The sequence below is a fragment of the Hippopotamus amphibius genome, chromosome 16, assembly GCF_030028045.1.
Source record: "Hippopotamus amphibius kiboko isolate mHipAmp2 chromosome 16, mHipAmp2.hap2, whole genome shotgun sequence".
NCBI classification, from domain to species: Eukaryota; Metazoa; Chordata; class Mammalia; order Artiodactyla; family Hippopotamidae; genus Hippopotamus; species Hippopotamus amphibius.
This window is the reverse complement of record NC_080201.1, coordinates 33,301,975-33,315,975: the sequence shown is the minus strand read 5'-3', so window position 1 is coordinate 33,315,975 and position 14,001 is coordinate 33,301,975.

Here is a 14,001-nt window from a genome sequence, read left to right as displayed (position 1 = left end):
ATCCACAGAAGTGTGGCACAGTGTACCAAATGCTATGGAGGAAAATGGAGATCGAAAGTCATCACCTCTGCCCTCAGGAAGACCTCAGTCTAACTGGTAACAAGGATAAGCAGAATTTACCTACATGCGGGCCGAAATGTAGCAGCTTACAGCAGAGATTCTTGGTTGTGGGCTGCATGGTGAACCCCCAGATTCATATGTTGGAGTCCTAACCCCTAACATGTCAGAATGTGAATTTTAAAGTGACCATGAAGGTTAAATGAAGCCCTATGGGTGGGCCCTAATCCACCATGACTGGCACCCTCAGAAGAAGTGTTTAGGACGCAGAGGAAAGACCATGTGAAGGACAGGCAGAGCACAGACATCTATAAGCCAAGGAGAGAGGTCTCAGAAAAAAATCAACTTTGCTAACACCTGGATCTTGGACTTCCAGCCTTTAGAACTATGAGAAAAGAAATGTCTGTTGTTTGTCACCCAGTCTATGGTACTTTGTTGTGGCAGCCCGAGCAAACTGACACACTCTCCAATACTTATTTTCCTTTCCTTATGTAAGTAAGCGGCTGAGCGCCTGGCCACTTAGAAGACTACATTTCCGAGCTCCCCCTGCAGATACATGTAGCCACGTGACTCATGAGCTACAAGCAGAAGTGCCATGTGACCGTGGCTCTACCCCAGCTCCCTCACCCTTTAGAGCCCAACGCTAATGCACGTTCAGGGAGGCAGTTGGTTGAGAAGTGCCGAAAGAGAAGAAGCCACAAAGAGGCAGGGGTGAGGGCAGACTGGAGGGCAGTCTACACAAAAGCCTCTCCAACCAAAGCTTTCCTCTTCCCAGTTCCCACCTGAATTGTGTTGTTTCGCTGTGCTGGCCCACATGGAAATCCATCAAACAGTAGCCTCAAAAAAATCCTGTAAATATCTGTGGCAGGACCACAAGACACCAGCCATTTATGCTTTAGTGCTTTTAAGTTCCAGATGAGGAAAGATGCCTAGGGAAAGGGGGGCTTTATTGTGGAGCAGGCAAGTGGGGTGGAGGTCCTCTAGGGAGTTCTGACAGTGAGTGGGTCCTCAAAAGTGGGAGAAGAGCTCAGTAAGAAAGGCAGGAAAAGAGTCCAAAGCAAACTTATTTAAAAGTTCCATCAGGGGCTAGACCTGTACTAGGACGGACAGCAAAGACTCCCTTTTGCCTTGGTCCCAGAATGGAAACGTCATCATTGTACTCCTGATCCTGCTTTTGGCTACATCATACAATAAACTGGTTTTGAGGAGCCTGCATGAAAACCTACGTGCTATTTTTCACATGATACCTATGGACCCCCCACAAAATGCATTCTGAATTCCTAAGAATCAAACCAGGCATTAGATTTTGGAATAACTTACTCGAAAGCACAGGGTAGTAAGCAATTGTGTTAACCCAACAGCAGAGAATGAGCCCAGGCTCAAAGAGCCTATAAAGCACCAACAGTGAAGGTCACTGAATGAAAAAGAAAACCACTTCATGGATGTGGATTTCAACAAATCCTTTGTTGTGGCACCAAACGCACCCCAAGGTATGTCCTGTTTTCACACTGTAAAGACTGGCGTTTTCTAAATGCGGACCCCTTCATCTGCTCCTGTGAGCCTGCCCCCATCACGTGTGTGGGACTCACGGGATGCTCCGGAGTTCGGGGAAAGCTTCAGGTAGAGATTCTGTCAAAGATAAATGGCCAGGCCCAGCAAGCAGCACTGAGCTGGAAGGAAACCTGGGACGCAACACCATGAATCAGCGAGTTCCCTGAGGAGGACAGGCGGTCTGCTTATTACACTCACCTTGCCATCGATCGAAACCATACAGACATCAGGCCTCGCCCCGCAGGCGGCCAAAGCAGCAGTTTCCAATTTATCTGCAGCAAGTTGAGTCCTGGAAAATCCAAAGTACAGGGGCTGAAAGTACAGGGGTCTTGAGCTACCCTGCCCACAGCACCTTGGGTGGGAGGCAAGAGGCACCTGGATGTCTGTGTGATTCCTGATCTGCACAAGAGAGGAGTGGGTACCCTGAGGGGCATCTCTCCTTGCCATTAAGTGTAAATAGCTTATTCTGTACTGTTTAGGGGAAACTATAACACTATAATGTACATTTAGTATGATCACAATTTTATCATATATTACATAACTTTGATGTACATATATCAATGTTAATAAAAGTTACTTTTGTGTTGCCATTATGGGCAATTTGTAGTTGCTTTTTATACACATATTTATCTTTTAATTTTTCTGTGTTGCGTGCTTACTATTTTTATAACAAGTAAAAAATAAAACCCAAAAAGTGAAACATGACACTTCCTCGTACTGTGCCCCCGTGGTACTTGGTTGCCTTACTGTAAAGAGTCCCCAAGATCTGTCAATATAATGCCCTTGACACACAATATTCCCAAGTGTAAGGGCCACTCAAAGAGGAGAAGCCAGCCCAGTGCCACCACTACTCATTTGGAATCCTTCCTTTCCAACAGGAGCAAAATGTTACACTGGCAGGTCTGCAGTTCAGTTCATGGAATCTGCCTTCCACCACCTGCAATAAAGCAAAAGCCAGTCGCTCTAGGTACCATCATGCTCCATTTCACAAAGCCTGTCCTCTTTCTCCTTCTCTACACAGGGGATCCCTGCCAGCCCTCCAATGTGGGACCCCGAAGTTGGCTTCCCAGCTCGATTTTCCCCGGAAGAGTTTTGGTCTACACATGGGGCCAGAAAATAAGATTCTTGCTTTGGCTGGGGCGATGCCTGGTGTGGCCAGTTCAGCTCAGAGAGGTTTTCCTTGCTGCCTGTGGATAAATACATGACCACACCGTGGAGCATCCCACTTCCGTACCTAAGGTAGGTTTAACGTGCAGTTCAGGTATCCAAGTGTGGTGACATGTGCACAGGAATGCAGTGTCACGCATGAAGTGTAACACCATAGCCAAAGCTGGCCATGCACACACCAAAAGGGTCTTCACCCAGATGTGAGAGCCTCATGTAAAAAATCATAATCTCTCCCTGATGCTTGTACCATTAGAACTTCTTCCCATTGAGATAAGCATCACTTTCTTCTTTTAAAGTACAATTATAATCACATGTCAATGAGTATGGAAGAATTAAGCTCGAAAATCTCAACAAGGCGGTCAACCATGAAACCGTAACCATTACATCTGAGCTGAAGCATGTGATGGTGAAAAAGAGAAAACAACCAGAGAAGTACTTCTGAGTAATGGGAGAGAAGCCTTCGGGCCCCATTCAGCTTGGAAGAGATTGCTTCCTTCGCCTAAAATCAGTGAGGGTTATAAAAATCCCACCCCTTACACCAGTGCAGAGCAGAGCATGCTTTGTCTTTCCTTTGAGAGACATTCCTAGATTCCATGCAGATTGGTGGAAAGCCAGAGACCCAATACTTCCAGGCTTTCAAGGATTCATGCAACAGCAAATAAGTCACAGAAAGTGAAGTGAAGGAGCATCTAGGTCAGTGGATCTCAAACTTGAATGTGCATGAGAATCACTGTGAGGCTTGTTAACAGATTCTTGGACCCAACTCACGGAGTTTCTGATTCAGCAGGAGGAGTGGGTCTCACCCTGGCTCTGCTTGGCCTTCCAAGATGGGGCAAAGGGAGATGGAGGAAGACATTTCCTAAGCAGGAAAGAATACCAGGTCCATTTCTCCCCATCAGCCACAGAAGAGCAGTTTGTTCCAGAGCAGAAGAAGTAATCTTAGCAAGGCCAAGCCACGAGGACAAGGAGCCAGCAACCTCTCTTCTTCTTCTCCCAAGATGGCGTCATGCTGTAGCACTGCACCAGTCAGGAAAGGCTAGGTTAGGTGACCATGACGCCAAAATATCAGTGGCTTAGCACAACACAGTTTATTTTTCACTCAAGGCAGGTCTATTGCTGGTTGAGTGATGGTCTTGGATTGGGTTATCTTCTGCACAATTGTTCAGCATTCCAGGTGGCTTCGGTCTCGTGGCACCTCCATGTAGACCTTCAGCTCCATGATCTCTGTGACAGGGGAGAAGGAACCTGGAGAAGGCTTCCACTCTCATGTCACTGGCCAAAGCAAGTCACATGACCATGGCTAACTTCAAGATTCACTGGTTACTACTTACAGTATCTACCATATTGGCTCAATTTTATATTTCTTCTTTTTTTTATAAATTTATTTATTTATTTATTTATTTAATTGGCTGTGTTGGGTCTTCGTTGCTGCACACAGGCTTTCTCTAGTTGCAGTGAGCGGGGGCCACTCTTTGCTGTGGTGTGCGGGCTTCTCATTGCGGTGGCCTGGCCTCTCTTGTTGCAGAGCACGGGCTCTAGGCACGTGGGCTTCAGTAGTTGTGGCACATGGGCTCAATAGTTGTGGCTCACGGGCTCTAAAGCGCAGGCTCAATAGTTGTGGCACACGGGCTTAGTTGCTCTGCGGCATGTGGTATCTTCCTGGGGCAGGGAACAAACCTGTGTCCCACTGCGCCACCTAGGAAGTCCTTATATTTCTTCTTGATCACATTTCATCTACTCCTGGGGAGTAAAGAGAGGGAGAGAAGCCTCAAGCACTCGTGATATCAGAGTACAGGTGCACCCCAATGACAGAGTGGTTGAAAAGAAGGGATAAAAGATGTAAACTATTTTGTATTTTATTATTTCAATCATTCAAAAGCTAGAAGCAATATTGTGATAGTTGCTATTATTTAATGGTTGAAAACAGCAGGTAATTTGTTTATGTAATAACATTTTACAGAATTATACACACACACACACACACACACACACACGCATACACACATGCAACACAGAATGAGTGCCTATAAGAACTGGTTATACCCAATAAATCCATATTCTAGTTATCAGTATTGTACCAATGTCAATGTCTAGGTTTTAAGAAGGTATTACAGTCACGTAAGATATTAACATTGCGGGGAGCTGGATGAATGGTATACAGGGACTTTCTGCACTATTTTTGCAACTTCTAGTAGGTCTATAATCATTTCAAAATAAAAAGTTTAAAAAAATAGCAGAAGATTTTTCCATCCAGGTCCTTTGCCTCACATCTTCTCTACAAATGTCCGACACATGAGCTGCGAGAGAAGTTGTCTGAGTAAAGTGATCTTTTGCTGGGAAAGCAGGAAATCCGATTAATGTGCTGGTGAGATGGCTGCAGACATTCACCTGCCTGTCTGCACCTTCGGTCTCTGCAGAAACATAGATGAAATCTCTTCTTTGAAAGTTAAAATAAAAGCCAGTCAATCCCCACGTGCGCTCCACTCCCCCCACCCCCACCCTTTACTGCAGGTAATAAGTGAGAGCCCAGGTGAATTGCTATGTATTCCCTTTAAATTCTTGGGGTTTCAGTGACAGACCAAGGCTCTCATCTGTCAGCAAACTGTTCCAGGCAGACCCATTACTTTACACTACAATAAAACGAAGGACACCAGGATAATCCGTCACACAAAAGCAGCTGGAAGCATCAACTTGTACCAGAGGCTGTATTCATTTGCCCAGAACATTTAAAAATCTATGCCTCAGCTCTTCTCCCCAAAGTCCTTATTTCTCCCAATAAAATAAATTTAAAGTGCATAAATGTATATTAAAAATATCTAAGCAAACACTTGCAGCTAAATAACGTTCACCCAAATGCGCCGACAGTTTTTTTTTTATCGTTAGACATGTTTCCTATTTTCCCAAGTAAATATTTCACTGAAAATGCTCCCCAAGCAGTTGTTATCTCGATATTTTCACAATAGGATATTCTGTGCTCTACACATATAAATACTGTGAATAACCAGACATTTTCCCAAAGAGACCTCTGATTTCCCTTCATTTTGCAAAATGATTCTCTCCATAATGCTAGCTCTGAGAGCAGACGCCATGCTGAGCAGGGTGTGAGCTCCAAAATCCAGCTCCCAGTAATTTCTTGGCCTGAAACAAAGTGAGTCCTTATAGAATGTGTCAGGATGTTTCATTCGAGGGTACCACGGGATAGCAGAAGAAACTGAAATGTTGGGGCCGCACACACCCATACTTGAAGGCTGTTTTTTCCACTTGTGTGGCTTTGGGCAAGTTATTTACTGCCCCATCCGTACAAAGGAAAACAGCAACAGTACCTGCTGCTTCTGTGTGGAGTAGCTGGCTTCCAACAACATTGGATCCTCTCGCTTTACTTAAGCAGAATCCTCAAGGGGCTGGCCAGCCAGGTGACAGCCCAGGGTACTCACAGTGGCTGTAACTGTCCCTGCAGAGGATTCCTCACATTCAAAAAGACCCTATGTCGACCCTTGGGAGGACTGAATATTCAGTGTCCTATTATGCTCTAGCTGTGGAGTTGCTCTACAGAAGTGGTTCTCAAACTTGACTGTGGATCAGAATTACCTTCGGAGAGGGAGGCTTATTAAAACATAGATTTCTGGGCCCCAACCCTAGAGCTTCTGATCCAATAGATCTGCGTGTTACCTGAGACTCTGCATGTCTAGCAGGTTCTTGGGTGATATTAAGGCTGCTGTTCTGGGGACCCCACTTTGACAACCACTGCTCTAGGACAGAGATGTCTAAACTTTTTCTGAAATTTGTTAGGCTTTGCAGACCATAGAGTTTCTGTTGCAACCACTCAACTTTATCATTGTCACATAAAGAAATCACAGATCATACATTCTACATTCCAATGAAACTTTATTTACGGACTCTGAAGTTTGAATTTCCTATAATTTTATGTATTTATTTATTTATGTATTGCCTGCGTTGGGTCTTCGTTGCTGCACGTGGGCTTTCTCTAGTTGCAGTGAGCAGAGACTACTCTTCATTGTGGTGTGCAGGCTTCTCATTGCTGTGGCTTCTCTTGTTGCGGAGCACACGCTCTAGGCGCACAGGCTTTAATAGTTGTGGCACGAGGGCTCTGCAGTTGTGGCTTGAGGGCTCTAGAGCGCTGGCTCAGTAATTGTGGTGCATGGGCTTAGGTGCTTCACGCCATGTGGAAGCTTCGTGGAGCAGAGATACAACCCGTGTCCCCTGCATTGGCAGGCAGAGTCTTAACCACTGCACCACCAGGGAAGTCCCTGAATTTCCTATAATTTTCACATGTCACAAAACAGTATCCTTTTTTGTTTGTTTGTTTGTTTCAATTGCCTAAAAATGCAAACACTGTTCTTAGCTCTTGGGCCATAGGAAAACAGGTGGTTGGTTGGGTTTTGGCCCTCCGGCTATCGTTTGCCAACCCCTACAACTAGAGCACCAGGAAAATGCAATGCTTGAAGCCCCTGTTGGATACAAACGTCTCCAGTTTTCTTTCGCCATCTGCTTCTGTGTCGAATGAGCCACTGCGCTGGACATTGGGCCCCCGCCCGCGCTCCCCCGGCAGCCGCAGCGGCAGCCTCAGCTGAATCAACACTGCCTTGGCCACTGAGGTCCTGAGGGTTCCCCCCGCCCCCACCCCACCCCAGCCTTCTTTCAGCTTCGCTTTTGCCCTTTTTATAGCTTTGCACAAATTTGTCTCTGTAGCAAATTTACAGCACGCGCTGCTTGTCTGAACTATTTAAAGGCACACTATTCTCCACTGTGCCATAAAGCGTTCCCATTCTGTGTGTTTTATTTCTCTGTTTGAGGACCTTTTATGAAATCAGCAGCTAGGCGGAAGGAAATCATTTGCATACGTCGCTCCGTCCACCTGGAATGCCTTAATTTTAGGGATTAGCAAAATGAGTCTAATAAAAAGTGGAGGTCCTTGTTAATCATCTCTGTAAAGTCCCTTCATTACCTGTTACGTGTGCCCAATCTGAGTGCCCATTTCAGGAAATTTACATTGTGCAGGTCAGTTATTACGATTTTATGAACTGATTTGGAATTTTATGCGACACAGATCATGTTTTTAGGGTTCTTCAAAGTTAAAATGACTGTTTTCTCCCCCGTCCCACTCTTCAGAGGACACCTCTCAGGGTTCTCACAGAGATGGTCCAAAGGTGATGACTAGGAACCGTCATCCCTGCACTGAGAGTGGCGTCAGCATCAATTGTGTTATTTGAGATGATGTGTGTGCAGGCCCTGCTAACATCGCTCCCCAAGTGGAGAACACGTATGTCCTCCTCTTCTATTCTGTTCTGCGCTCACTCCCCAGAGAAATCTGGATGCTTCCAAGAACTTCTCAACCTTACTCACCCCCTAGTTATGGATCGAGGAAAACTGCTTCAGTTGCCCCTGCTCTTAAGGAGATTCCAATTAAGGTCAGGCCTGCAATAGAGCTGCCACCACTAGCTTTCTGCAAGGGGCAGAAAAACACCATCCATACTGATTGCCAACATGTTTCCAGTTAATTCAGGGTTCCACATGCAATTCCTTTAGAATTGGCAAAACATAAATTGGTCCCACAAAAGTACACAGTTCCCATAATTGGAGCTTAAAATAAAATAAAACAAAACAAACAAAAATCCTCTCTCTGAAAATTTCCCTAATTTTTTTTCCCCAAGATACAACTACTATGTCACCCACCCCAAGAAGAGAGAAACCGTAGCTGCCTGAAGTCAGTAGTTGTAATCAGGATAATTCTGAAACTGAATAATGCATGCTGGAATGCTGTTTACAGGAAATGAACAATTTATTTTATTATCCAGATTTTAAACCCTTTTAATATGCCTCCCAAGAAGACGTCTGATTTGGAAAATTGCAAAAGAGAATTTAGGAGAGGACAAGGGTTCCTAAAAAATGTTACTATTCTAAAGGCCAGATAAAGAAACTTTAGAGATCACGTGAACAAAACTTAGTGTATCTGCCTAAATGACCTTTACGTTGCTGGCTGTAAGGGACCAGCATTACACTGCTTTGAGTAACAGAAAAACTGTGAGATGAAAAGTTGAAATGGAAGATTATATTCAATGGAAGTAACGCATTTATTAAATTCTTTTTATGCAATTAATGCCTGTGAGCATGTGCACATGCTCACTCAGGCACATGTGTACTGGTAAATGTGTAAAATATTTACGGAAGAACCACATAAAACACAGAAAAGGGACTGGAGAAGGGATTTCTCTGAATTGTCTTCCTTTGCAACCTGGGTACATATTCTAATTGTAGGCACATACTTTTATTTTGGGGGATCATCAGAATTTATGGGTGTGGTAAAGTTTTGAATAATTTTTGTGTTTCTCTTTATATTTGTCTGTATTTTCAAAGAACAAATATTTTAAAGAAACATCTTTTCTTAGGGCCTTAATAAGCCTCTCATTTGAACATAAAGGCAGAGGTCTATGGATTTTCCACTCGTAATTAATTTTCATTCTTAAATATATCAAGTTCTCCCACATGCCCTGCATATACAAGCATGTCAGGAACGTGTTTAAAGAGGCACCAAATTAGCAGCTTGCCCAAGGCATCCATGTTTCTTAGTCTCACACTGCCTCTCAGGACCGACGTTGTGGTTCAGAGGATTTCTGCTTTCATCCAGTTGACCAGGCCAGCTCCCCATGAAGCTGGAGAAAATAGTCAAATACCTAAGTAGGTGGGTAACCAAGACCCACTCCCACTTCCAGGAGAGGTGCATGGTCTCCTGGCCCATAGTAGCCACCTTTGTACACATAAAGAGCACAAAGGGCAGGAGGGACCAGTGGAGGTGATTTCATCCACCTTTTATCGGAGAGGTGAGGAGCTGGCGTTGAGGGATGAGTCATGGCTTGTCCCAGACAATTCGGCTGGTCAGAGAGGACTTACACTCAGGTTATCCTTCCACCACCACAAACCGCCTTAGGGAACCTAGCTGGCTAGCTCCCCTTGGCTGTGTTTAGTTCATCCAACTAACTCATTACAAGTAGAAGAGGAGACAGGGTCTTGAGGAAAAGGGAGCAGGGAAGGTTGGTTTTGATGGAAGGCAAATGTCCTGCGGATTCCGCACCCCAGCCCCCAGTCAGGGCATTAGAGAAGAGCCATGGTGAAAACTGAAACGCAGAGGTGAACTGGGGGTTAAATAGCTATTTTTTGAGTTAGGGGAAGGGAAACAGCATGGATTGGATGCCTACATGTGTTGGGCACTTTGTGTTCATTTCTTCAAATAAGGGATGGATCATATCCCTATTTTACAAATGGTCATAAATAGCATGTTCTAGATCACATAGCTCTTGGCTGGGCTGGGTTTTAAGCCCAAGCCTGTCTGAGTCCAGAGCCCAGACTGGAAATCTCTACCTCCGACAGTCTTTCATATAAATAGAATAGACCAGGCAAAGATTGCTGCCCACTAAGCATGCCAATGAGGAAAGCAATAGAGGGAAATGCTCTTTGCTTGTTAGAGAAAAAAAGGGAAATTGCACTTATTGAGCCTTTAATGCGCATTAAGCAATACTGTGTGTACTTAACATATGCCATCTCGTTAGATGTAAATTAGACTGGAGGTTGATACTGTGTTAAGGAGCAACCAAAGAACGGCCAACAATTCCCAAGCTAAAGGCACGCAGACTCGCAGAGGTAAAGGAGCAGGCAGAAGTCGTCCAGATTCCTTCATCCAGCACAACTACAGTTCTGACGTGTGATGCCCCTGCCTTGGGGTAAATAATAAGCAACCATGTAGGAGCTTCTCAGATTGGATGATGCCAAGCGGATTCGCTGCTTCAGCACCATCTAAAGGCTTTCTCTGGACATTCCAAGCGGATGAATCATAATTCTTTAATAATAATCATTCTTTGGGATATATACCCAGAAGTGGGTTGCTGGTAGTTCTATTTTTAATTTTTTGAGGAACCTCCATACTGTTTCCCATGATGACTGTACCACTGTGCATTCCCACCAACCATATGCAAGGGTGCCAACTTCGCCACACTTGCCAACACTGCTGTTTTGTTTGTTTCAATAATAGCCATCCTGACAAGTGCGAGGTGAAACATTTCCCTGTGGTTTTGATTTGCATTCCCCTGATGATCAGCCACATTGAGGATGTTTTTATATACTTGTTGCCCATTCATATGTCTTCTTTAGAGAAGTGTCTATTTCAGTCCTTAGCATTTTTTAATCTAGGTCTTAGGTTTTTTTTTTATTTTGAGTTGAGGAGTTCCTTATATGTTTTGGAGATTAACCCCTTATCAGAGATATGGTTTGCAAATATTTTCTCCCACTCTGTAGGTTGCTTTTTCACTCTGTTGATGGCTTCCTTTGCTGTGCAGAAGCTTTTTAATTGCAACCCAGATTCTGGGTATTTATTCAAAAAAGTTGAAATCAAGGTCTAAAAGCGAGAGTAGTTTCATGTTCACTGCAGCACTATTCACAACAGTCTTCATGAGGATACAGCCCAAATGCTCCTCAACAGATGAATGAATAAAGAAAATACTGTATATCCATATAATGGAATACTATGCAGCCTTACAAAGGAAGGGAATTCTGCAATATGGAACAACATGAATGAACCCTGATCATATTATGCCGAGTGAAATAAGCAATCACAGAAAGACAAATACTGCTTTACTTACATGAGGTATCTAAAGTAGTCAAGTTCATAGAATCAAAGAGTGGGATGATGGTTGTCAAGGGCTGGGGGGAGGGAGAAATGGGGAGTTACTAACTGATGGGCATAAAGTTTCAGTCCAGCAGGATGAATAAGCTCTGGAGATTGGCTGTACACATTGTACTTAAAACTAACAATAATATACACATAAAAATTAGTTAAGAGGGTAGATCACATGGTAAATGTTCTTACCACAATAAAATAAAATTAAAAAAAGAACAGGATAAGAATTCGTCTTCCAATGCAGGGGACACGGGTTTGATCCCTGGTCCAGGAAGATCCCACATGCTGCAGAGCACCAAAGCCCATGTGCCACAACTACTGAGCCCTCATGCCATAACTACTGAAGCCCGTGTGCCTAGAGCCTGTGCCCCACAACAAGAGAAGCCACTGCAATGAGAAGCCTGTGCACCGTTACTAAGAGTAGCCCCAATTGGCCACAACTAGAGAGAGCCTGCGTGCAGCAACAAAGACCCAATGCAGCCAACAAATAAATAAATAAATTTATTTTTTTTAATGTCTTTTGGAGTTAGAAGATCCAGCTTGACATGACTACGCTGCCATTTGCTAGCCATCTCTCACTTAACGTCATTTCCCGATCTGCTAAATGGAAATAATAACATCATAGGCAAACACACTTGCAAGTTATATCTTATATGTAAATGCTGGTGATAATTATTAGCAATGATCAACACTAATAAAACACACAGAGTAATAATATAATAATATCTTTTAACATATATGTGTCTGTCATCAAAGCATATATAAAATAAATTACATAAACTCAAATGAAGGGGAAAAAGCAAAGGAACCATATAAGTTTGAAGTAGAAAGGTCCAAATTGGAAAGTACTTTTAGAAAAACTAACATTATTTTTAAATACTACTTCAAGTTTGGAAACAGCTGAAGAATTACTGTTGCTCAATTTTCAAAGAACCAAGATAAATGAAATTCTACTGAACATTTTTAAAAGTATTTATGGCTCCCCGAAAATGCATAAAATAACCGTAAAATGGATTTGGGCATGGGAGAAAGAAAGCATGTTGACATAGTAAAGTAAATAAAGCATCTTTAATACAGCATTAAACTAGGTTATGAAAAATACAGGAAACAAGCTACCAGAGCAACTTCTCTGACTGTGCAATAAGCCTTTCTGTAACACGTGATCTGCAGTCATTAGAGATCCACAGTAAGGCATGCGCCAATGTTGGTATCAGAAAGGAACAAATATCTGACACCTTGAGAATGAAGATACACATACGATGAACTGGAGGCACAACAGCACGGCCACGGGAGTGTGAGGTGGGGTGGACGATGGAGAACTGGAAAAGGGATGTGGAATTTCAGTCTGTTACTGATATTTTTTTTAAAAATTGAAAAACTTAAAAAAAAAAAAGAACAGGAGAGGTTGACTTTAGCACTTAAGTGCTTCTTGAACTAAACAGTCTTATTCATTCAGAATCTTCAGCATCAGCATCAGCATCTAACATTTATTAAATGCCCACTGTAGCTCAGACCCTACACTGAGGGCTTTATATGCTTCATCTCATTCAATGCTCTCAACATTCCTATGAAGCATTCCTTTTTATTATCTCTTTTTCCTACAGAAACCAAGACTCAGAGCAACTAGGAATTCGCCCAAAATCACAGGACCATTAAGTGGTGAAGCCAGGATTCAAAGTCCAAGTGTGAGTTTCTAACCATACGCCCCATCCCTTTCCAGCAACAAGGTTAGTAGAGAAACTTGACCAAATACTTGCTATTTATACCCTATTTGTAATTTTACAAGACACAGTTTGTGGTTTTAAAGGTTTAGAAATTCAATTTGTATTCCTCTCTTCCCCCACATCCTGCTCAAGTCAAACAAGCAAATTAACATCTACATCCAGACCCTGCCACCCTCCCCTACCTGTCCATCTTCCTCATCAGATGATGAGGAAGCAACCACAGGCCTGGTTGCCTATCTGTATTCATATGCCATCGTCCAAACACCAACGAAAAACTGGCATGACTGTAAAATGAGGCTCCAGCTCATCCCTCAGGACTCCAAGGCAACAGCCCAAGGATGCAGCAATGACACACTATGGATGGTTTTGGTGGCTGCCACAGATGCCAGCTAGCTTCTCACCAAACTCATCTTCTCCTCCTCCTCAGCACACAGCTAGACTCTTTATCAGCCTCACAGGCAGTTACTTCTGACCAAAGGCTGATTCTGTTCAATGGAAAGAGGGGAGAAACCTATGCCTGGATATTCTGGAACTGAGACATACCCTCCCAGCGTTCCCGCCTTACCCCACAATATTCTCTCTCTTTCCACTCTGCCAGCTGGAAGTCCATACATAGGTGACTTTGAAAACCATGTACTGAAGATGGCAGACACACCAGAGAGAATAAAACATGACTCCTGAATCACTGTTTATAGAGAAGAGTTCTCGGCTGATCAAGAATATCAGTTTGGTACTTTATATGAGTAAGAAATAAATTTTTACTATAAAACGTACTGATGTTTGGCGGTCATTGTTTAAAGCAGCCGTTCTTAC